We start from the raw sequence: 22625 nt of genomic DNA on the forward strand, positions 1-22625 counted from the left end.
TTTGATTTTTTTTTTTTTTTTAGATTATAATTCTCTGGTAAAGTGATCCATATTTTAATATATTTTTCTTGAGCATAATAATTATTGGTATTTTAAAGTACATATCTGATAACTCTAATATCTGGATCACCTGTGGATCTTCTTATATTGACTCTGTTTTTCTTTTGGGGTTTCAGTGATTTGGTCTTATTTACTGGTATACCTGGTAATTTTTTAATTGAATTCTGGACATTGTGTTTAAAAAGTTTTAGAGACTTCAGATGATGTTTTCTGTCTCCAGAGAGGAATGTCGTTTTCTTTTTCCTTTGTTTTATTTCTAAATTTTAATGAGAAAAAAATGTATATTTCTATCTAGCTCAAGAAAATATGTGTTTGGTGTGTCATTGGGTCAAGGGTTGGAGACGCACATGGCAGAGCCAGCAAACCGGCTTTGTTTATGTACATAAACAAAGATACCTATAGTCTCAGAATGAAAAACTGGTTTCTGGAATGGTTAATGAGTTTCCTTATTGCTCAGCAACATGTTGGGGATCCAGCAGCTGATGGAGAACAGACGTCCAGACTCTGCGCATTGCAGGCTGCCCGCACCACATCTACCTCCTGAAGCAGGTACTGCATCTTCCTCAGAAATTTCTCATCACTATCGTATTTGTGGACTGGCGCTTTTGTCATCTCGGCCAGATGCAAGGTATTGGCCACCTCCAGAAGTGCCACCCACTCCACCCTGGGCATCATACACGCCACAAAGTCAGGGTTGAACTCCACAGGGTTGATGCAGATCTCAGTGGCTTGGAGGTGTTTGGGGAAGCCAGGGGGCCCCATGTCCTACACATGCAACCTCAGAAGGTTGTGGGCGAGTAGCTTCAGGTTGCCACAATGTGCTCCAGCCAGGCCAGAACTGGAAAGGGAATAAGTCTTCGTGCAAGCAAATAGGATATGGCAAGATCACCTTGATTCAGTGGAGGCTTTTCTATTTCTGGCTTGACTTTATTTCTAAGACGTAGCCTTTCTGGGGTCTCAACTGAATCGCTGGGTGCTTATCAGGACTTTACTCATGGCAGACCCCAAACTCCAATTTTTGACTCCTAGCACTGTGAGGCTACATCGTTCCATGCTTAGATTTTTACTGTCTTAACAGGTTCTTTCTACTTGGTTTCTCTCTGTCTGCCTCATGTGTCTTTCTCATGTTCCAACATGTAGTTTGGAAATTATAAAATGACTCAAGGGAAAATTCAGGTTGAATGTCAGCTTTACCATTCTATGGTCCTTTTTCTCCTGGACTTTGAGTCTCAAGTCTTGGTTTCTAGGTAGCTTGAACTTCAAGTTTTGTCTGTCCAGACCAGTGAGACTCTGTAAGTTCTAGACCACTGTTCCCGCCCTATGCCTCACCCCCGCTTCTATGCTCCATACCAGGAATTGGTAAATGACTCAAGGAGAAAAAACAATATTGAATGCAGAGCTTGTCACAAAGCATTTCCCTTTTTCAGGGATTTCAGCTCCTCAGGTCTTGGAAGGTTTGGTTATTCTCTGATGTCGTCTAATAGCTATTTTTGGGGTTTTATCCGGCTCTTTCAGTTTTTTTCTTAGCCAGAGATTTAGTCTCATGCAATCTACTCTGTCTTAACTGGATGTGTAAATCAAATTAAATTTAATGTATTTCTAAATTGTGTATAAACAGAAAACAAGATTCAAATCTTATACATGTATTTATAGGCTTATATAAACAAAAACAAAAACAAATTAATAAATTTAAACCAATTTAACAAATTTGGTTAATAAATTTAACCAATTTAAAAACTGGTTAAAAACAAAACGAATAATGTTAAAATTATTTTTAATTTAGTATGTTGAGTGATGATTAAGATATGTGACTATCTCTTAATGTCAGGTTTTTAATTGTGCTGTGTGATGATTCAATTGTCATATCTCCTTTCTCTATTCTAACCACTAGATAACTTAAACTCCAATTTATACTGTGTGCTGTGACACTATTTGGTCTTCACCTTGCATAAACATTATATTTATGCATAGATTCAAATATGTTCTTTTCTCTTTGGCTCTGAGCAATTAAAACAGTGTTCTTTGGCATCAACACAATGATGGAAATGAACACAAACCTAGGCACTGAAATGGCATGGCAGTCCTTGCATCTCGATGGTCATCTTCCTATTTTAGGAGGTACCTATGTTAATGTTCTTAGATGATCATTGTAAGGAAAACACAAATTTTAAAAATTACCCTGATTGAGCCTTTGAAGACACTGTGAATATGATACTAGACTTCAGTTATTGAAACCACTCAACCATGAGTTCCAACTCTCCTACTCTGTTCTTCTCAGCCTTTTCACTCCCACAAGTGAGATACGTATCAGGCCCAGCTGGGTGCAGTGGGCAGAGAGCAAGGCTAATGGTACATCCCAGTCTGGCTGCTTCCCACTCAGTGTGGGTCTGTGCTTTCAGAGAAGACACGACACTGCATGGAGATTCAGGCTTTTATTCTGGGATCTGTTACACAACAGCAGCAAGAAGCAGCAGGTAACCCTGCCCTTCCTTAGCTCATGGTCTCCTTTCTGGGCCTGGCGGACCGTGGGATTGCCACAAACCCGTAACCGAGAGCATGAAGAAGAAGGGGGAGACGAAGAGGCCAAGAGAGAACAGAATTGACCTAGATCTAGGTGTCATTTAAAAAATCTTATACACACACACACAACATATTGTTTACAAGTTGACCATCAGTGGGGGTAGTGGAAAAGATATTGGACTTGAGAGTCAAAGAGACTTGAATTTAAATTTAGCTCTGCCACCAGCTTGTGTATAAACTTGGGCAACATACTTAACCTCTCTGAACCTATGTTTTTGAATTTGTAAAATGGAGATATTGACATCTGTTTCACCACATTATTAGGTAATTAAATGAGAAAAATATGTGGCAAAGGGACTTAACCTAGTGTCTGGCGTACAGTAGGAACTTAGCAGCTGTTACTTTACTCCTTTGAGCAAAAATAAAGCCTTTCCTTCCACTATCAAAGTGCAGCCACTTGAAAGTGTAAATAAAAGATAGCGAGCCAGGGTGTAGAGCATGGGGATGGGGTGGGGGGCGGTGGAATATCAAAGGAGTAGAAGCAGGGACCAGTGGGTGCAGGAAGCTTGTAGGGAATAAGGAACAAAGAGAAGTGGGGATATCGGTGGCGTGGACTTCATCCTCAGAACAGCCCCGAAAGGGTTTGAAAGGAGACCCTTTTTTACCCTTGCAGAAATGCCACAGAGGTAAAGTTAGCTGAGGCGGGCGAGCCAGATGTCAGCACCTGCTCAGCTGAAAGAGCAAGACGTGGCTGAGGTGGGCTCAACCTGAAAGAGTCCGGTAAGGGGAGACCTAGAAGAACAGGTGGTGCTCTTTGTCTGGTTTTTAAGACCTGGCCACCAAATGAGAGGCTATAACCAACGGAGACATGCATTCGAAGAAAGCCTGGGAGCAAAGACGGGGCAAAGTTTCTCCCTGCCTTAATTACTGTTTCTCGTTAGAGAACAGCAATTGTGAAAATTAACCCAGAGGAAAAACCGATGCAGGCAAAACCACCCAAGGCGTGACTGGCACAATAGTGTTTTCAGTGTAAGGAAAGCTAATAGCACCTGTGGTAGGACAGACCCTTACATACATTTACTATCTTTAAATGCCTGTTTTAGTGGACAGGCTGAAAGAGGTGCAGTGACCTGAACAAGGCCCCAGGTCATCGATTTAAAGTGGGAAAACTCCAAATTGTGAATGTAAGACTCCCAACCATGGGCAGGAGTTGGGGGCTCCTCCAAGGGGAGTGGGGGCTCCTCCAAGGGGAGTGTGGGCTCCTGGATGAAACGTGTGACAGTGGTGTTTCTGTCCTGTCAAAACAAAAGAAGACCTAGCACTGTGATTAGCTAGAATCACTTCTACTATGTGCTTGTGGGGTGTGTGAAGGAAAAAAGGGGGAGGGTACTATGGGTGTATCTGCCCTAGTATCTAGCCTAGTACCAGGCACTGAAGAGTTTGATACATGCTTGTTGAAGAAAGAATGACAGAGTGAGAGAGAAAGAGAGAAGAAAAAGAGCTATCATTAAAATAGCTAACGTTTACATAGTGCTTACTAGGTGTATGTTTTCCATATATTAACTCATTTAATTCTCCCATCATCCTTCTGATGTAAGGTTTTTATCATCATCATCATCACCATCCCTATTTTAAAGATGAGAAAACAAGTACAGGAAAGTTAAATAATCTGCCTAAAGTCTAAAATACAAGATGTCCAGTTAAGTTTGAATTTCAGAGAAATAATGAATAATTTTTTAGCATAAGTATGTTGTAAATATTGCATGGAAATGTTTTTACTAGAAACCTGTTTGTTGTTTACCTGAAATTCCAATTTAACTGGATCTTTTCAATTAAAATTATTAGGATGACATTGGTTCATAAAATTATATAGGTTTCAAGTGAACAATTCTGTGATACATCATGTATATAGATTGCATTGTGTGTTCACCATCCAAAGTCAAATCTCTTTCCATCACCATATATTTGACGCCCTTTACCCTCTTCTACTTTCCCCCTCCCCCTTTTCCCTCTGGTAACCATTATCCCTTTTATAATGGCAACAACAACAAAAAACTAAATACTTAGGAGTAAACTTAACAAAGAATGTGAAGGACCTACACATTGACAACTACAAGATATTATTAAAAGAAATTGAAGACAATACAAAAAAATGGAAAGATATTCCACGTTCATGGGTTGGAAGAATCAACATAATTAACGTGGCCATATTATCCAAAGCAATATGCAGATTTCATGCAATCCCCAATGGCACTTTTAAAGGAATACAACAAAAAATTATCAGATTTGTATGGAATCACAAAAGATCCCAAATAGCCAAAGCAATTTGGGGGCAGGGGGTGGAAGAAGAAACAAAGCTGTAGGTATCATACTCCCTGACTTCAAATTATACTACAAAATGACAGTAATCAAAACAGCATGGTATTTGTAGTAAAACAGATACACAGACCAATGGAACAGAATTGAGAACAGAAATAAACACATATACTAGTATATATTGTCAGATAATTTTCGACAAAGGAACCAACAGCATACAATGGGGAAAAGAAAGCTTCTTCAATAAATGATGCTGGGAACATTGGAAAGCCAGATACAAAAGGAAGAAACTGGGACTGTTATCTGTCACCATACACCAAAATAAACTCAAATGGATAAAAAAACCTAAATATAAGAACTGAAACAATCAATTGCATAGAAGAAAACAGGTACTAAACCTATGGACTTTGGTCTTAGAGAAGATTTTATGAATTTGACCTCAAAGGCAAGGAAAGTAAAAGCAAAAGTAAATGAAAGGGATATATCAAATTAAAAAGCTTCTGCACAGTGAAAAGAAACCGTCAACCAAACAAAGAAGCAACCACCTGAATGGGAGAAGATATTTCCAAACAACACCTCCAATAAGGGGCTAATATCCAAAGTATATACGAATTCATACAAATCAACAACAAAACACCCCCAAACAATCCAATTAAAAAATGGGCAGAGGACCTGAACAGACACTTCTCCCATGAAAACATACAAATGGCCAATAGATATACAAAAAGATGCTCAAACTCACTAGCAATTAGGGAAATGTAAATCAGTACCACAATGAAATACCACCTCACACATGTTGGAATGGGTGTCATCAACAAGACAAGTAATAACAAGTGTTGGAGAGGAAGTGGAGAAAAAGGAACCCTCATACTCTGTTGGTGGGAATGTAAATTGGTACAGACATTAGGGAAAACGGCATGGAGATTCCTCAAAAAATTAAGAATAGAATTACCATGTGACCCAGCAATCCCTCTTTTGGGTGTCCATCCAAAAAATCGGAAAACATTTATCCGTAAAGATCTATGTACCCTTATGTTCATTGCAGCATTATTCATGGTGGCCAAGACATGGTAACAACCAAAGTGTCCTTCGACAGATGACTGGATAAAGAAGATGGGGTACATATATACAATGGAATATTACTCAGCTATAATAAAAGATGAAATACTGCCATTTTTGATAACATGGATGGATCCTGAGATTATCATGCTAAGTGAAATAAGTCAGGTAGAAAAGGTTAAGAACCATACGATGTCCCTTATATGTGGGATACAAAACTGAAAGCAATAAATGAATAAGACAAACAAGCAGAAACTCATAGACACAGACAACAGTCTTGTGGGTGTGTTGTATTTTTATTTGCTAAATCTGGCAACTATACTAAAGTGACACAACTAGTGGGGCAGAGCAAGGATTAAAGCCCAGTCTCCATTATTAACTACTACACAATGAATTTTGAATGTAGCAAGACATATCTTTTCTTTGGAGACATATCTTTGACAACTCAATTCTTTTCTTTACTTTTGAGTCAGTTTTTTAAATTTATATTTTCTTAGGAAATCACCTGTTACACCTATATTTTCAAAGTAGTTGTCATAGTGCATTGTCTTAAAATTTTAGAATCTTATTGTTTGTAATTTTATCTTTTTTGTCATTTCTAACGGATTTACTCTTTTCTCTTGTCAAAGACACAGCCTTTCCATTGTTTTAAACTTTTTCCTGAGAACAAACATTGTATTTTATAATTTATGACCACAGGAGTTTGTTTTCTATTTCAATAATTTCTGTTTTTATTTTAATTTTCTTCTATCTCATTTAGTTTTATTCAGAACTTGTTCTATTTTCTTGAATTGGATGGTTAGCTCATTATTTTAAATTTTCCTCATTTCTTAACACATACTGTTAAGGCTACACATTTTCTATTAAATATTACTATTTGGCTGATTCCCACAAGGCTTTAATATGTAATCTTCTCAATTTTTCCTAATTAAAATTCCAGTTTTGATTTCGTCTTTAATGCACAGATGATTTAGAAAAGAGTTTTCAAATTTTTCAAGTGGATTTTTTTGAGGACTAAGTTTTTCTTGATATTTTCTAGTTTTATTGTACAATTTCTATTTGTTTTGAAAATAGCTGACATTGTCTTTTGCCCTAATACATAAAGTTATCAGGGTATTTGAAAAGAATGTACATTTTCTATTTGTTGAGCATGAAGTTCCATGTCTGTGTGTGTGTTATCATTTGTTATTTATTATTCAAGTCCTCTATAGTTTTATTTCATATTTATCTACTAGATTTTATAAGTTCTGAGAGAAGTGTATTAAGGTGTATTAGCATTTCTTAATATGTGGATTTGCCTGTCGTATTTCTGGAAGTCAGTGCTTTATATATTTTCAAGTTATGTTATTGGCTCATTAAAGTTTTTTGACTGTTAGAACATCTTTGTGAATTTTACCTCTTAGTCTTACAAAATATCTATGTTGTCTGACAGTACTTTTAGCCTCAAAATCTACTTTATGTGATATATTAGGTTGGTGCAAAATTTGTTGCAGTTTAAAGGGTTAAAAATAATTGCAAAGACTGCAATTACTTTTGCACCAACCTAATAAATACTGCCATCCCTATTTTCAATTTGTTTACACTTGCCATGTCTCTTTTCAGTCTTTATATTTTTCAGGTCTATGCATGAAGCATAAAATTGGAGTTTGTTTTTTTACCTCATCTTAGAGTCTTCACTGTTTTTTTTTTTAAACAGCTTTATTGAAGTATAATTATGTATGATAAACTGTACATATTTAAAGTGCACAATTGCTCACTCATGAAATAATCACCACAATGGTTGTTTTTAATGACTGCTTAATTTTTTCATTATCATTTTTAATAGGGATTTTAAATACAGGGGCCATCACTGAAATAAAAGACACGTTTGGATTTATTTTGTCTTATTTTGTACTTTCTGTACTATTGTATATTATTTGTTCCTGTTTTTTCCATAACCAATTTTTACTGCATTATCAGAGTTTTTATGTTTCGTCACTATTTTAGCCTCTGGTTATTTGGAAGCTTTTCTGGATGTTTCTATTTTTTAATGGGTATATATATTTTGAAGAGAATGTTCAAGTCTGTATTTCTCTACCAACATACTGAATGTCCCAATTTCCCAAAAGGAGACTTTTTAGTATAGTTTTATTCAATTCAATTTCAGCCACAAACCCAATACCAGAATGAAGCTGTTACCGGTAGTATGTATTTACTTCTCCATTCTCTCCGTCTGTTCGCCACCAACTCCTGGGTTTTGTTAGAATCCTTTGGAATTTTGACTCCCAACTTTTGTGTATTGATTTATTTTTACTTTTGTATCTTTTAATCCCTTTTATTGCAGGTGGGCATCTCTTTACATTCATCTATTCCGATGTAGCCATGACTGTCACTTGCTCAGTCCTCCTGATCGCTGTATTTACTCCTTTGTCCTGTCCTTCGCTCGTTGATGATGCTTCTGGCACCTGTTTCACTATTTACCCCTCTCCACTCCTGTTATCATTTAGGAGCTTCATCACCCATGTTGGTGGCTCAGCCAACATTCTCTGAGTCCCATCCCCTCCTCTCTTCCAGTGGGGTCACTCACTGAGGTGCCCATTCCCCAGACTTGGTCATCATCAATAATTGAACTCTGTCAGCCATTGTGATGCCGTCCCTCCCTTTCACCCCATCTCCCAGCTCCCTTGCTCTTGTGCAGCCACTCTCCAATTTGATCTCCCCACTTTTCACTCCATGACCCTCCCACGTCCTCCTTTCCCTCCTCATCCTGCCTGGATCCCATGATCCAGTCCTCTAGCCTCCCTTGCAAATCCTTTTAATGCACTTCCCCCTTGCTCCTTGTAGTGAATTGAATAGTGCCCTGCCTCAAAGATATGCCCACTTGGGAGCTGTAAATGGGACCTTATTTGGTAAAAGGGATCTCCGCAGATGTAATTAAGTTAGGAATCTTGAGACAAGATCGTATTGGATTAGGGTGGGCCCTAAATCCAATGACAAGTGCATAGAAGAGAAGAGAAGGGAAAATAAACACAGATACACACAGAGAAGATGGAGACATCAATAGAGTGATGTATATACAAGCCAAGGAATGCCAAGGATTGCCAGCAGCCACCAGAAACGAGGAGAGAGGCATGGAGTGGATTCTTCTTCAGAGCCTCCAGAAGGATCCAACCCTGCTGCACCTTGACTTCAGACTTCTAGCCTCTGGAACTAGGAGAGAATTAATTTGTTACTTTAAGGAACCAGTATGTTACAGCAGCCCTGGGAAATGAATACATTCCTGCTTAAATTAAGTTCTTGACTGGAAAAGCCCTGAACTATTTAAAACCAAGACTACCTGCGTATTCCTTAGTTATACCCAGGTAGCCAAACAATGCTGGAAAAAAATCTCACCCAGCTCCTAGGAACCTGTCCTTTCCATGCTTTTCTCCTGTTTCAGATGGCACTGCTCCTCAGTCTCCATGTGGCTCTTGTCCACCAACCAGAACTCTGAATTCCCGAAAGTGCTGGGGCTCTGCCCACAGCCTTTTCTACCCCTCTCCTCTGAAAGGTCTCAGGCACAGGCTTATTCTCTGACGCTTCTCATTGTCCTTTCTTCAACCATAATTTACTGTTTGAAACTCTAGATTCATATATCTAACATCTTCCTAATAGACATCTCAGATTTAACAGGAACAAACAGAAATCTCTATTTCTCATACCCTCAGATTGCTTCCTACTGCAGTTGTCCATATCTCAGTAAATTTCCGGAAACTCACGAGTGTTCCTTTATTCCTCTCTTTCCCACATATTTCATATCCAAAACATCAACTCTTGCATTCTAAAGCTCCACTCCAAGCCACAGTGCTGTCTCTCCAAGACTGTGGCAATGGCCTCTTGATTGAGCAGGAGCCCGTCCCTAGATGCTAGAATATAAATCTGATTGTATCATTTCCTTCCTGAACTTCTTTCCCCTTCCATTCCCATTAGACTCCCAGCCCTTCTCATTACACTTGGAGAGAAATTCAAACTTGGTGCTATGGTCCCACAAGACCCTGCCGACCTATGGTGGTCAGAGTGTGCTAACTGCTGTAACAGATTTCCCCGATACTCCACCATGGCTCAGACGGCACAGAGGGTTGTTTCTTGCTCGCATAACAGCACTGAGATTGGCGAATAGATTGGTAAGTTGTTCTATGCACAATCATTCAGAGATACAGACTGACATGTCCAATATGTGGCTATCTTTCAAAGTTACTCTGGGGGTCATTTTCATTCTAAGTAGCTGGAAGGGGCAAATGAGCAGAGAGGAGTGCACAGGGTGATTTTTATGGGGCAGAATTGAATATCTCTTCTCTTCACATTGCATTGGCTGGAACACTCCTGGCCACACCCACTTTCCAGGGAGGCTGGGAAATTGGTCTAGCAATGTGCCCAGGAATAAGAAGAACCTGGATTTCAATGAGTTGATGCTAGTCTCTGCCACACTGCCTCTCTGACCTTATCTTCTAACATTCCCGCCCAAGTTCCCTACACCCCGCCACTGTGGTTTTCTTCCGGAATGAGTGGAACACACCAAACACACCTTGCTATTTCCTTCTTTGAAGCCATTTCTTCTGCTCATAAAGTTCTTCTATAACTCTGCAAGGTCACTTTCTCGTTATAATTAGTTCTCAATTCAAATGCCACCCCCAACTCTGCCAAAGCAGCATGAGCATATCAGTCCCTCTTTTCCTCATTACACCACTTAATCTTCTTCATACTTAATAGGAGCTTCTGGAGGGCAGGGGCTCTGTCTTGTTCTCCACTCTATCCTGGAAGAAAATAATACAGACTTAATAAATATATTTTGACTGACTCCTGCTCTTTGAATATTTCATCCTACCTTGAGATTTTGTTTTTATTTATTTAAAAATTAGAGTTCTCCCTTAAGTAATTTATTTAGAAGTATACTGGATAGCATGCATTATGAGTCTACTTAATGTGAAAAAAACCCTTTCTCTTCCTATATGAATATTTTATTGGATAGTATAAGATTCTTGGATCACAGTGCTTTTCTCCAAAGACTACATATAATTCCACTGTCTTCTGGTGTCCAAAGCTGCCGATGAGAAATCTGTTGTGCTGATTCTCTGGCCTTTGAAACTCAACTTCTCACTCTGTTTGGAAGCCTGCTGCCAGATCTCTTCATTCTCAGAGTTCAGAAATTTTATCAGGTGTGTATCTTTTCTCCTTTCTCATTATTCTTGCCTGACACTATATGTACCTTTTCAATTTAAAAATTTATATCTTTTTCAGCTCAGAGTTTTCCCTTTTTACATTTTTATTCCTAGGTCTGGTCATTTATCTGCTTCTGAAGCTATGTGTTTTGTGTCTTAGTTCTCCTGGACCTCCATATCTCTTATTCTTCTGACTTTTTTCTTTGTATTTTTTTACACTTATGTAGTAAGATAGCTTTTCTACTTGTTGTTTTAGATTACTAATTCAGTTTTCAGTTGAGTCAATTCTATTTTGTAGTTCTGCTACTGCATTTTTCAAATAAGAATATTTTAAAAATGTAACCAACCTTTTAAATTCTCAACTATATAGCTCTATGCATTTTCTGTGATCTTTTATTTAATTTTTCTTCTGTTTCTTTCACTAAAGCTTCATCATTAGGAAGAGGTCTGTCTCTTGCTTCGTCTCCCTTCATGCTACCACCTTCTGACTTGTAGTCATTCATTCCATACCATGTCAGTGGGCATGGCTTCCTCTAGCACACGTTTTAGGTCAAGCTGTGGGTCTTTCAAACAGTGGCAGTAGCCACCTCTCTTTTCAAGAAACATAACTAACATAGCTTTCTGGTTGCTGGATAGGATTGAGAAATGTAGTGTATTTGGAAAGCAGGTTAGAATTTATTTGGGAAAAATAAATTGATTCTTCTTTAGTGTTTATAAGTCTTTAAAGCTCAGGCAGTCTCAAAAGTTTATCAGAGAAGAGGGTCTGCTGCTTTCTAAACCACACTGATAAAAATTAAAAGTCAAGGAACCACATTTGTAATGGAAGCTGAAGCAAACACAAATGATCTTCAAGACCTATCAACTCAGGTCTTGCTGGTATCACTGTTCTAATTCAACTGTTTAGCTGTGTCTCCCATATACCTGGATGTGTGCTACGTGCTGAGGATACTGAGTATACAAGGCAAGATTGCTGTTCTCCAGGGTTTTCCATATTGGAAGGAGGGTATAAATTGCGGAAAGGCAAAAAAAAAAAAAAAAAAAAAACCCACAAAAAAAAAACGAAAACAAAGAAAACAGAGTAAGTGACATGATAAAGGGAAGCATGATATCCTAGAGGAGTGGAGGGCCACCCCACCCAGCCTGGGGCGGGATCAGGAAATGTTCCATGGAGGTGCTCTGAGCCACCTGGGACAGCCAATTGCTGGCACGTTACCAAAGGAACCTATTATCCGCAGGTCAGCAAACAATCCAATTGAGGAGAATTTGAACCACCTCCCCCCAGTTCTACCCTCAGCCCTTACACAGAGGCACCTGGTGGGTCTGGTTAGTATTTGAATCCTGGACAGTCAGGGCCAAGGAACTACATGGGTGACCAGGAGTTGTGGACCAGAGGACTAACGATAGAGCATAAAAAGTCACCTGAATCCAGCAGCCCAGAGGGCAGGAGCAGGCCAAGAATGGTAGGCAGAGCTTTCAGGGCAGAGCTTTCAGGGCTAAGGACATGAAGGTGTGCAGGCTGGCACCTCTCAGGAATTGGAGAAGCCACGCTGGCATGCAGCAAGGTGGCTAGGAAACTGACTGGGACTAGAAAAAGACTGAGGGGATGGTTGTCCCATCAAAAACTCCAAAGGATGAGGTAACAGCTCCAAGTAACAAATGCTTTCCAAGCATCAATTTTCAAAAATTCCTTAAACTTATAAACATTGTCTGAAAGACCCTATGTAATCTTGAGTTTCTAATAAGAATTTCCAAATTTAAGGAAATGTTCCCCTCTTTTGGAAATTTTGTTAGTGTCTTGGGGGGACTGAGCAAGAGGTGAGAATCACTACACATAGGTCTCTTCTTCCTTGTCCTCCACCTTCTGTTCCTCCTAATGGCTTTTTGAGATATAATTGGCATACAATAAACTGTACATATTTAAGTGTAAACTTTGATAAGTCTTGCCATATGTGCACACCCACGAAAGCATCGCCACAATCAACCCTAGAGGTTTCATAGTGCTCTTTTGGAATCCCTCCCTCCTGCCCACCCAACTCCAGGCAAACACTGCTCTACTTGCTGTCATTACATATTATTTTACATTTACTAGAGTTTTATATAAATAGAGTCATACAGTGTGTACTCTTTTTTTTTTTGGACTGGCTTTTTTCACTCAGCATAACTATTTGGAAATTCTTCCAAATGTTACATGTGTCAAGAGTTCATTCTATTGCATGCTGAATAGTATTCCGTTGTATAGCCATACCACTATTTGTTATCCATTCACCTGTTAACGAGCATTTGGGTCGTTTCCAGTTTGGGGACACTGCAAATTAAGCTACTATGAATGGTTAAGTACAAATCTTTGTATGAATGTATGCTTTTTTTTTTCTGTTGGGTAAATACCCGGGAGTGCAATGGCTGGATCACTTGGTAAGTGTTAAGTCTGACTTAAGAAACATACTGAACTGCTTTCCAAAGTGGTTCTTCTACATCACATTCCCACCAGCAGTGTATGAAAATTCTAGTTCCTCACTGATGCTTGCTATAGTAGATATTTTTCATTTTAGGCATTTTAATAGATATATAGTGGTATTTCATTGTGCTTTTAATGTGCATTTCCTCAATGACAATGAATTCCTTTTCACGTGTTTCTTAGCATATGTGTATCTTCTTTGGTGAAGTGCCTGTTAAAATCTTTGCTCTATTTTTAAAATTATGTTGTTTTCTTATTGAATTTTGAGAATCCTTTGTATATTATAGATACATGTTCTTTATCAGATATGTGGTTTGCAAATATTTTCTCCCAGTCTTTGGCTTGCCTTTTCATTCTTTTAACAATGACAGCAGAAGTTTCTAATCTTGACAAAATCCAATTTGTTTACTTTTTTTTTTTTTTTTTTTTTTTTTGTGAACTGTGCTTTTGGTGTCATATGCAGGAAATATTTGCAGGGAGGTCCAGGCCAAGCTGTCATCTGCTGCCTGACCATTTGGAAATATCCAAACTATCCCCATTGAAGAGGGATTATGAGTAACCAGTATGTGTTCTGGTTCTGGATAGGAGTTGAGTTCAGAAAAATAAACTTTCCTACACAAGCTGAGCATATAAACAAATATTCCAAAACCAAAGAAAAAAATAATCTAATGCTAAAAAAGACTGACAATTGTAAACTGAATCTACTCTAGGTGAAATAAAAATGACAATGTGAAAATTATTTTTGAAAAGGTGAACACAGAACACAACAGACAATGTATTATATTACAGAATTATACACTTGAAATCTATGATTTTAGTAACCAATGTTACCCTAATACATTTAATAAAAAATTTTAAAAAAGGTTTACTTAGGTATATCTGTATCTGTATCTTTTTCTTCAGAATTAAAACTAAAATTTTAAATAAAATGGAAAACTTGATTATAAAAAAATAAATTAAAAGGTCTAGTTAGGATTCTCAAAGAGATGAAGTAATGACATCCGTGAATAAAATAGAAATGTATGAAAGTAAATGGGCAAAATGAACAGGGCCAGTGGATATGAAAAAGAGCAACTTGAAATCCTGAAAAATACACAAATGGAATATTAAAATAAAAATATTAGTAGAATCAACTTGATATTGAAAGTTGAAAAAAAATTGAAAGGTAATAAACTTCATTTGGAACATAGCATAAAACAATTAAAATAAAAGATCAGCTAAGAGACATGGAGAAACTTTAAAGTATATTAGATTTTTCAGAAAAAAGAATAAAGGAAGTGGTGGCACAATTAAGTATGCATCTTAAAAAATTAGAAGAAAACATAGGTATAAATCTTTATGACTTTGGATTAGCCAATAGTTTCTTATATGACACCAAAAGCACAAACAACAATAATAAAAAATAGATACATTGAAAATCATCAAACTTAAAAACTTTTGTTTTGTAAAGGGCACCGTCAAGAAAATTCAAAGACATCCCACAGACAGGGGGGAGTTTTTGCCAATTATACTTGATAAGGGACCTGTATCTAGAATATATAAAGAACTCTTACCACTCAATAATATTAATACAACCCAATTTAAAATGGGCAAGAGATCTTGGACAAATGAATATATATTTGTCCAAGGAAGATATGCAAAAGCACTTGAAAAGATGTTCACCAACATTATCCATTAAGGAAATGGACATCAAAACCACCATGAGATACCATTCCATACCCAGGAGGATGGCTGGAATCAAAAAGTCAGATAAAAAGTATTGTGAGACTATGGAGAAATTGGAACCCTCATACATTGCTGATGGGAATGTACAATGGTGCAGCCACTTTGGAAAACAGTCCAGCACTTCCTCAACAGGTTACATCTAGAGTGACCACATGACTTAGAAATTCCACTCCTAGAAATACTCAAGAAATAAAAGCATATGTCAACACAACAACCTGCACCTAAATGTTTATAGCAGCATTATTCACCATAGCTCCAAAGTGGAAACAACTCAAACGTTTATGAACTGATCAATGGGTAAATAAAATGTGGCACATACATATGATGGAATATTATTTGGCAATAAAAAGAATGAAGTATTGATTCATACTGTAGCATCAATGAAACCTGAAAACATTATGCTGAGTGAAAGAAGCCAGCCACAAAAAGACCACATGTTGTGTGATTCTATTTATAAGAAGAGTCAGGATAGGCAAATCCATACAGACAGAAAGTAGATTGGGGTTGTCTAGGGTTAGCAGGAAAGGGGCTGGGGGCAAATGTGGAATGACTGCTAATGTGTACGGAGTTGCTTTATTGGGTAACAACATTTTCTAAAGTTGATTGGGGTGATAGTTGCACAAGTCGATGAATATATTATGAGCCATTGACTTGTGCATTTTGAATGGCTGAACTACATATGAATTATATCTCAATAAATCATTTTTATTTAAAAAATAAAAAGTAAACACAGAGTGAAAGGAAATTAGTCTATAGTTTTCAAGCCAGCTAAGGGAAAAAGGAAAGAATAAAGAAAACTTTATTCATTCAAGAGAAAGTACAAAAGTCAAGAAAGGAAATTAAAAGACACAAAGAAGCAAGTAGCTAAAAAGTTACTTGGGAATAACTGTCTCAACACATCAGCATTCATAAGTTTAGAATCACATATCAAAAGTAGACATGACCACCGCTTGATTACAAATGATAAAAATCAAGCTTTTTGTTTTGCATTAAAGACTTCCCTAACACAAAGTCACAGGGAATATTTGCAAATAAAGAGATGGGCAAGATATACCTACAAATACAAATTAAAAGAAAGAAAGCTATGTGGCATTGCCAATATAACAAAATTGAATTTAATAGAGAGGAATATTAGGAATAAAAAGGAGTCCAACGTATTGATCAAATATTCCAGTAAGAAAATATAATACTCATGAACATGTAAGCCAGGATATAGTCGTACAATGGAATACATCACAACAATGAAAATGAATGAGCTAGATCTTAAATGTATCAACACTGGTCATCTAAAAAAAAAATGCATTATTGAGTGGAAAAAAGCTAGGTGTTTCTCAAAACATAAAGAGTGACACTTTTATGTAAGTTCTAGAACAGAACAATGTATATTGTGTGTGAATAAATACATAGTCCATGATCGTATCATTTTATGACATATTTGAATAAATGCTTGAATCCAGCTACTGCTCCTTTAATCCAGGAATTACAGGGATTTAGGAAATGATTCCCCTCTACCCTCCACCCCTGCAGGATCTGAATTGGTACAATTTTACCAATTACTTAACTAAATCTACATCAGGTTCAAATTCCAGGAAATACCCGAGATGACTGCACCATCCCTGGCCTGTTCTGTTCTGGGCGTAGGAATGGGAGTGAGGTACAGGCCCTGCCTTGAGGGACCTCCCAGCCATCAGGCTGAAGAAACGTAAACACAATATGATGCGTCAGATGGAGGGATGGGAAAAGTTCGGAGAAAGTACATCCGTTCCTCTCTGTGGACTGAGGGAAAACTCTAGAGGAAATGGCTCCTGCACAGTCTGAAAGGATGAGGGTAGCTGTCCAGGTGAAGGTGGTGGGTGAGGCTGGCATGAACAAAAGCGTGCAACCAGAGCAGCAGGGGGTACGTGGAGGCCTGCATGGTTTGGTGCTCCCTGTTTGGGTGCAGAGGTTCAGGTGGTGGGGTGGGGGGACATCTGGGCAGAGAGGTGGGCAAAGGCAGATCCCTGAGGACCATGCAGGCACGCCAAAGAACTGGAACTTGAAGCTAGGAGAAAAGGGGAGCCACTGCAGACTTTTCAAGCTGGGCAGGAGCTTAGTCAGATTTACATTTTGGATGCCTCATTCAGGCAGCCAGGAGAAGGGCTGGGGCCCAGAAGCAGCAGGTGACTTCAAGAGACGAGGAAGGTCTGAAACAGAACCTGGGTTAATCTTGATAGGGTTCAGTGAGACTGGTACCGGAAGAAGGAGAATCTGTAAATACAGCCAGGTTGGGGCTTGGGTGACCGCTAGGTGGTCATCAACAGGGTTTAGGGGCGGGTGGGCGGGTGAAGACTATCCTGAGTTCATTTTCTGGTGCTTCACAGTGCTGAGGGCTATGAGGGGTTCAGTCACCCCCACCCCTTTCATTCTCATGACCGCAGATTGTGTAATACATGTCGGTCAGTGACCAAAGTGCAGGGAGAAGTGACTTGTACAGTGTTTCATCTTCTGGCTTTTTGATATTTCTTTGGTAATACTTATCTTGAATTCGTATTATCTATGACAAAGCGCACTGACACAAAGATTGCAACGAGGAGGGAAGCATCACTGAAACTTATTGAAATAAGAGGACTGCTAATGTGTATTCCTGACATTTTTTGCAGTACTACCTCTCACTTTGTCACACTTACAAGGTACCGTGAGCTGGGATCCAGAGGTGGTGTGTTATCATTGCTTAACAGAGTGTTCCTTAATTATCAGCACTCTCACACTTCCTGCATGGCAGATTGGATTCACTAGAAATAGCACAAACTTGAAAATTAGCATTTTCTCTTAAATAATCAGGATGCTATATTTATAGTTTCCATGGGATTGGTATCTTAACGAAGGTAAACTAATTTCACACTCAAAGGTGAGGTAGTCCCCCGGCCCCTTACTGTGTGTGATTCCCCCTTTCCTAGGGTCTATTTTTTTCAGTCCCCAGATATGCATAACATGAATAATTCTCTGCATTTCCCCTTCCCGAAGGGGTGTTTCTGCACGTGGTTTGCCCTTGTGATAATTCACTATGCTGGCAGGGAACCCATGATGGAATGAAAGATTTGCTTTTCTTTACAGTTACTTACCAGAGTGTGACATTAACAACACTTGATCACACGAATTGCATAACGTTTTAAACTTTGACAAAAGTCGAAATGCCTTGGCTAGGTCACTGAACTCTAAATCACATGTAAACTACTGCTCAGCAACTGACAGTTGAGTGGGAGAGGAAAAGAAAGGAAGACGAAAATGAAAGGAGAATGGAGAGAATTCTAAATGGTCCTTGGCCACAGAAGTGAAGTATATGGAATCAAAACTTGGAGGTTCTCTTTTTGTCTGAGTCCTCATGCTTCCTCTGTACCCACCTTATCCTACACCCCAGGCACACCATGCCCTCGGGGAAGCCTCATGCAGGCCGACCTCCCCATCACGCATCCCTGCTCCAGAAGCCCTCTCCCAAGCACATTACAACTGCCATCCTGCGTCTAGGTTGATACTGCTCATTGAAGAAGAAAGCACATTGTGGATTAATCTTCCATTATAAATGCGTGGCATACAGCATCCTAGTGGTTCTTGAATTGTGGGAATTTTTCAGGAGTGTGAAGAGGTGAAGTGAGGAATTTCAAGCCCTGAGGCTTGGATGCCTTCTTGGAGTTCCAGAAGCTTTCAGCGAAGCTGTCTGTACACAAGGCCAGCCTGGGGAGAATGCACAGCCTGCGCTGTCAACATCACTCATGATACTCTTACATGTTATACTTTTACAGTAAGCTTCGCCATGAATGAAAGGTTCTTTCTGGCAAAGACGTTGTAAACGTGCGGGAAGGGGTTACAAGCCAATACATCTTTGTTTCTGCAGTGATGTAGCTATACACACTGCCTGACTGTTCAATAAATAGATGCTGATAATAGAGAGACAGAGCGTGAGAAAGAGAGAGCCAGAGACAGGAGTGCCGGGCAGAAACAGAGAAGAGAGGGATATCATTAGAATGGGAAGGTACAGAATGTCAGAATAGAACGTCGCTGAGAAGAAGGAACAAGAGACTAAAAGGAAACATAAGAAAAAGTAAAATGTAAAATAAAAGAGAAATTCTAGGTTCTTAGGGTTATGGCTGGAAGAGATTTTAGAGGGCACCGAGCTTTGTTCCCATCAGAAGCTGGATTTTTATGCCTGAATCATGGGGGGCTTAGTCTGCCTGGTATCATTAAGAACTCAGCAAGGCCGAATGGTTAGGCAGGGTCTTTCTGAAGCTGGTAGACACCGTAGGTGTTGGTCACTGGCCCGTGATGTGGGGTGGATGGATAGCGACTGTTTTTGTCATCTATGTCTTCTATGTCACCATGTCTCCTTTCAAGGAAAACTACTCCAATTCACGTCTGGAAGACCAGCCTTCTCCACTCTCAGGCTAGGTGTGGTAGGAATCCATTCTCCTTCCACTTTAGGGGGGTGGGGGCATGGCACTCAGGCTTGGCTAATCATAGCATTGCATTCCCCTGGCCATGGTGAGTGGTTCCAGAAAGGCGCATGGCCCAATCTCAATCCAAGACAATAAAACGCAACCTTGGCACTTGCTGGGCTGTTGAGAAAGAACCCTCACTCCAAACTGTCATAAACATAACAAATGATGCCTAACAACTTCTGACATGGAGGAGTGACAACACGGGTGAATCCTCTCTTTAAAACAACTGAAAAACTGGGGGAAATTGTCAAAATAATTTCAGAGCTCTGGAACTAGACCAGAGACAAGCAACACATGGAGAAGTATTTATTCATGCAAAGCTGCTGAGCTTCAGGTAAGAACAGTGGGCGTCTGTGGCATTCTTGCCTGGGATTATTCATATTCCTCATTTCCCTTCCTCTAAACTTGGTTGTGAAGTGGTTCTACCACAGTAAGGTGGGGTGCAAACTCCTGCAGCTTAATCATAGCTGGGGAAAACATTTGTAAATCATATATATGTAAAGGATTTGTATTCAAAATATATAAAGAAGTCTTACAGCTCAATAATAGGAAGATAAGCAACCCAATTTAAAAACAGGCAAAAGATTTGAGTAGATATTTCTTTCACCAAAGGAGATAAATGAACAGCTACTAAGCACATGAAGAGGTGCTCAACATCATTAATCACGAGGGAAATGCAATTAAAACCACAATGGGCTATCATTACACACCCACTAGAATGGCTCTAATTCAAAATGACAGAGTCGAGTGCAGCTGAAGGTGTAGAGAAACATAAACCCTTGTACATTGCTGGTAGAAAATACATTAGTATAGCCACTTTGGAAAAGTTTGGCACTTAAAAAAAAAGTTACACATAAACTTACCCCACGACTGCAATTCCACTCAGATATATGATTAAGAGAAATCAAAATATATATTCACGCAAAGACTTGTACACACATTTTTATAGCTTCATTTATAAAAGTCCAAATGTACATCAATTGGTGCATAGATAAACGAAATGTAGGGTATTTGTACAATAGAATTGTATTTAGCAATAAAAGGAACAAACTACTGATAGATGCTACAACATAGATGAACCTTGAGAATGTTATGCTAAGTGAAAGAAGCCAGATACAAAAGACTGTATGTCATATGATTATATAAACTGTCCTAAAAGGAAGAACCTAAAGTGACAGCAGATCAGTGATTACCCGGAGCTGGGGCAGGAGCAAGGATTATTACAACCAGGCAGGAGGAAACGTTTTGGAGTGAGAAAATAGTTTTAATTGGATTATGGTGTTGATTGCACAACTCTATAAATTTACTAAAAATCACTCAGTTGTACAGTTCCAATGGGTGGATTTTATGGTATGTAATTTATACCTCAGTAAATGTGTAAAAGAAAAAAAGGAAGACATTCCTAGTTTTACTCGTGGTCAGAAACATGCAAATTAGAGGACCTAAGAAATAATGTTTGTCACCTACCATATGACAAAAATATTAGAGTTAAATTACATATTGCTGGCAAAAATGCAGGTAAAAAGTTTGAATAATTGTTTTAGCTTTTTTATAAAGAAATATGGAACTATTATAATTAAAAACATCTATATTCTCTGGCTCTACAATCTCACACCTAGAAATCTATCCCATAGAAATAAAGATACAGCATTCAAATATGTTTTAAAGGATTTTGTTGCAGCATCATATTTAGTAGCAAAATTTAAAAAACAATCTGGAAACAGAATGATTGCCTATCAATGTGGAATGTATAAACTGTGATGCATCCATACTATGGCTCCAGTGTTCAGTTATGATTAATTTGAGGAGAAAGCGTGTTGATATGGGGGAATTAGGTAGGTACCTAATCCTTGGGAGGGCTGCAGGAGCAGGAATGACTTCCAGGACACCAGCACAGAACTGACCCACCAAGGTTACTACTGGTACAAACAGATAGCGACAGTGGTAGATTCTATTATTCTCAGTTATTTGCTCCCCTTCCTTGTAAGGACTTTATGTTTCTCCACCTCATTCACACAAAGCTTGGCCACATGACTTGCTTTGGCCAATGACATGTCAGTGGGAGTGATGTGTGCCACTTCCAAATAAAAGCTTTCAGTACCTTTATATGGTTTCACCATCTCTCTTTGCAATCTGTCAGAGTAATGGTGTATTCTAGACAGGGGCTATCATCAGCCTGGATCCTAGAATCATGAAGACACAGGGGTGGATTCAAATCAAACCCACAGTCAATGTGCAACATTAAGCAGAAATTGCTCTTTGTCATTAGCCGCTAACATTTTTTTAAAGCAGCATAACCTAGAAAAAGCTGTCTAATACAGCTAGATATTCAGGAAGCGATAGCCCCAGTTGCTGGATCCAAGATACACTGCAGCCGTCATCTAACACAGCGAAATAACTGCCCTGTGTCCTGACTCTGGCTATCCGTGAAGCTGGGCGCCAGTCACCGAGATTCCTAGTACAGCTCCCATGGCACAACCTCCAAGAACATAGCTGAGATGAGAGAAGCGGCCAACGCAAAATTCTTCCATACTTCTGGCTTCCAAATCCCTCTCTGGTGCCTGTTTTCCAGAAAGCAGGTCATATGAGAAATTGTTCAGGGAGAGGCTGGAGATATAGCCTTTAGCATGCAGTAAGACACATTCCAATAGGACTAGAATGCTGTTGACCGAGCTCAACTGCAACGTTTGCCACTCATATTGTGGAATGTCATTCAGGATTTAAGAGTGAGTTAACCCTGATCACACAGGTTATAGTTTGCAATGGCATTTCATACTCGAAGGAGTCTATAAAGGCTAACAGGGCATGTCAAAACAAACAAACAAATGAAAAAACATAGGA

The 22625-nt window shown here is 38.9% G+C and overlaps 1 pseudogene; it reads right to left on the reverse strand.

Moving 5' to 3' along the window:
- Positions 1–493: 493 nt before the first annotated feature.
- LOC117036696 (multifunctional methyltransferase subunit TRM112-like protein) overlaps positions 494–22625 on the reverse strand; it is a 30814-nt pseudogene continuing 8682 nt past the window's right edge.

The sequence above is a fragment of the Rhinolophus ferrumequinum genome, chromosome 17 (genome assembly GCF_004115265.2).
Source record: "Rhinolophus ferrumequinum isolate MPI-CBG mRhiFer1 chromosome 17, mRhiFer1_v1.p, whole genome shotgun sequence".
Taxonomy (NCBI): domain Eukaryota; kingdom Metazoa; phylum Chordata; class Mammalia; order Chiroptera; family Rhinolophidae; genus Rhinolophus; species Rhinolophus ferrumequinum.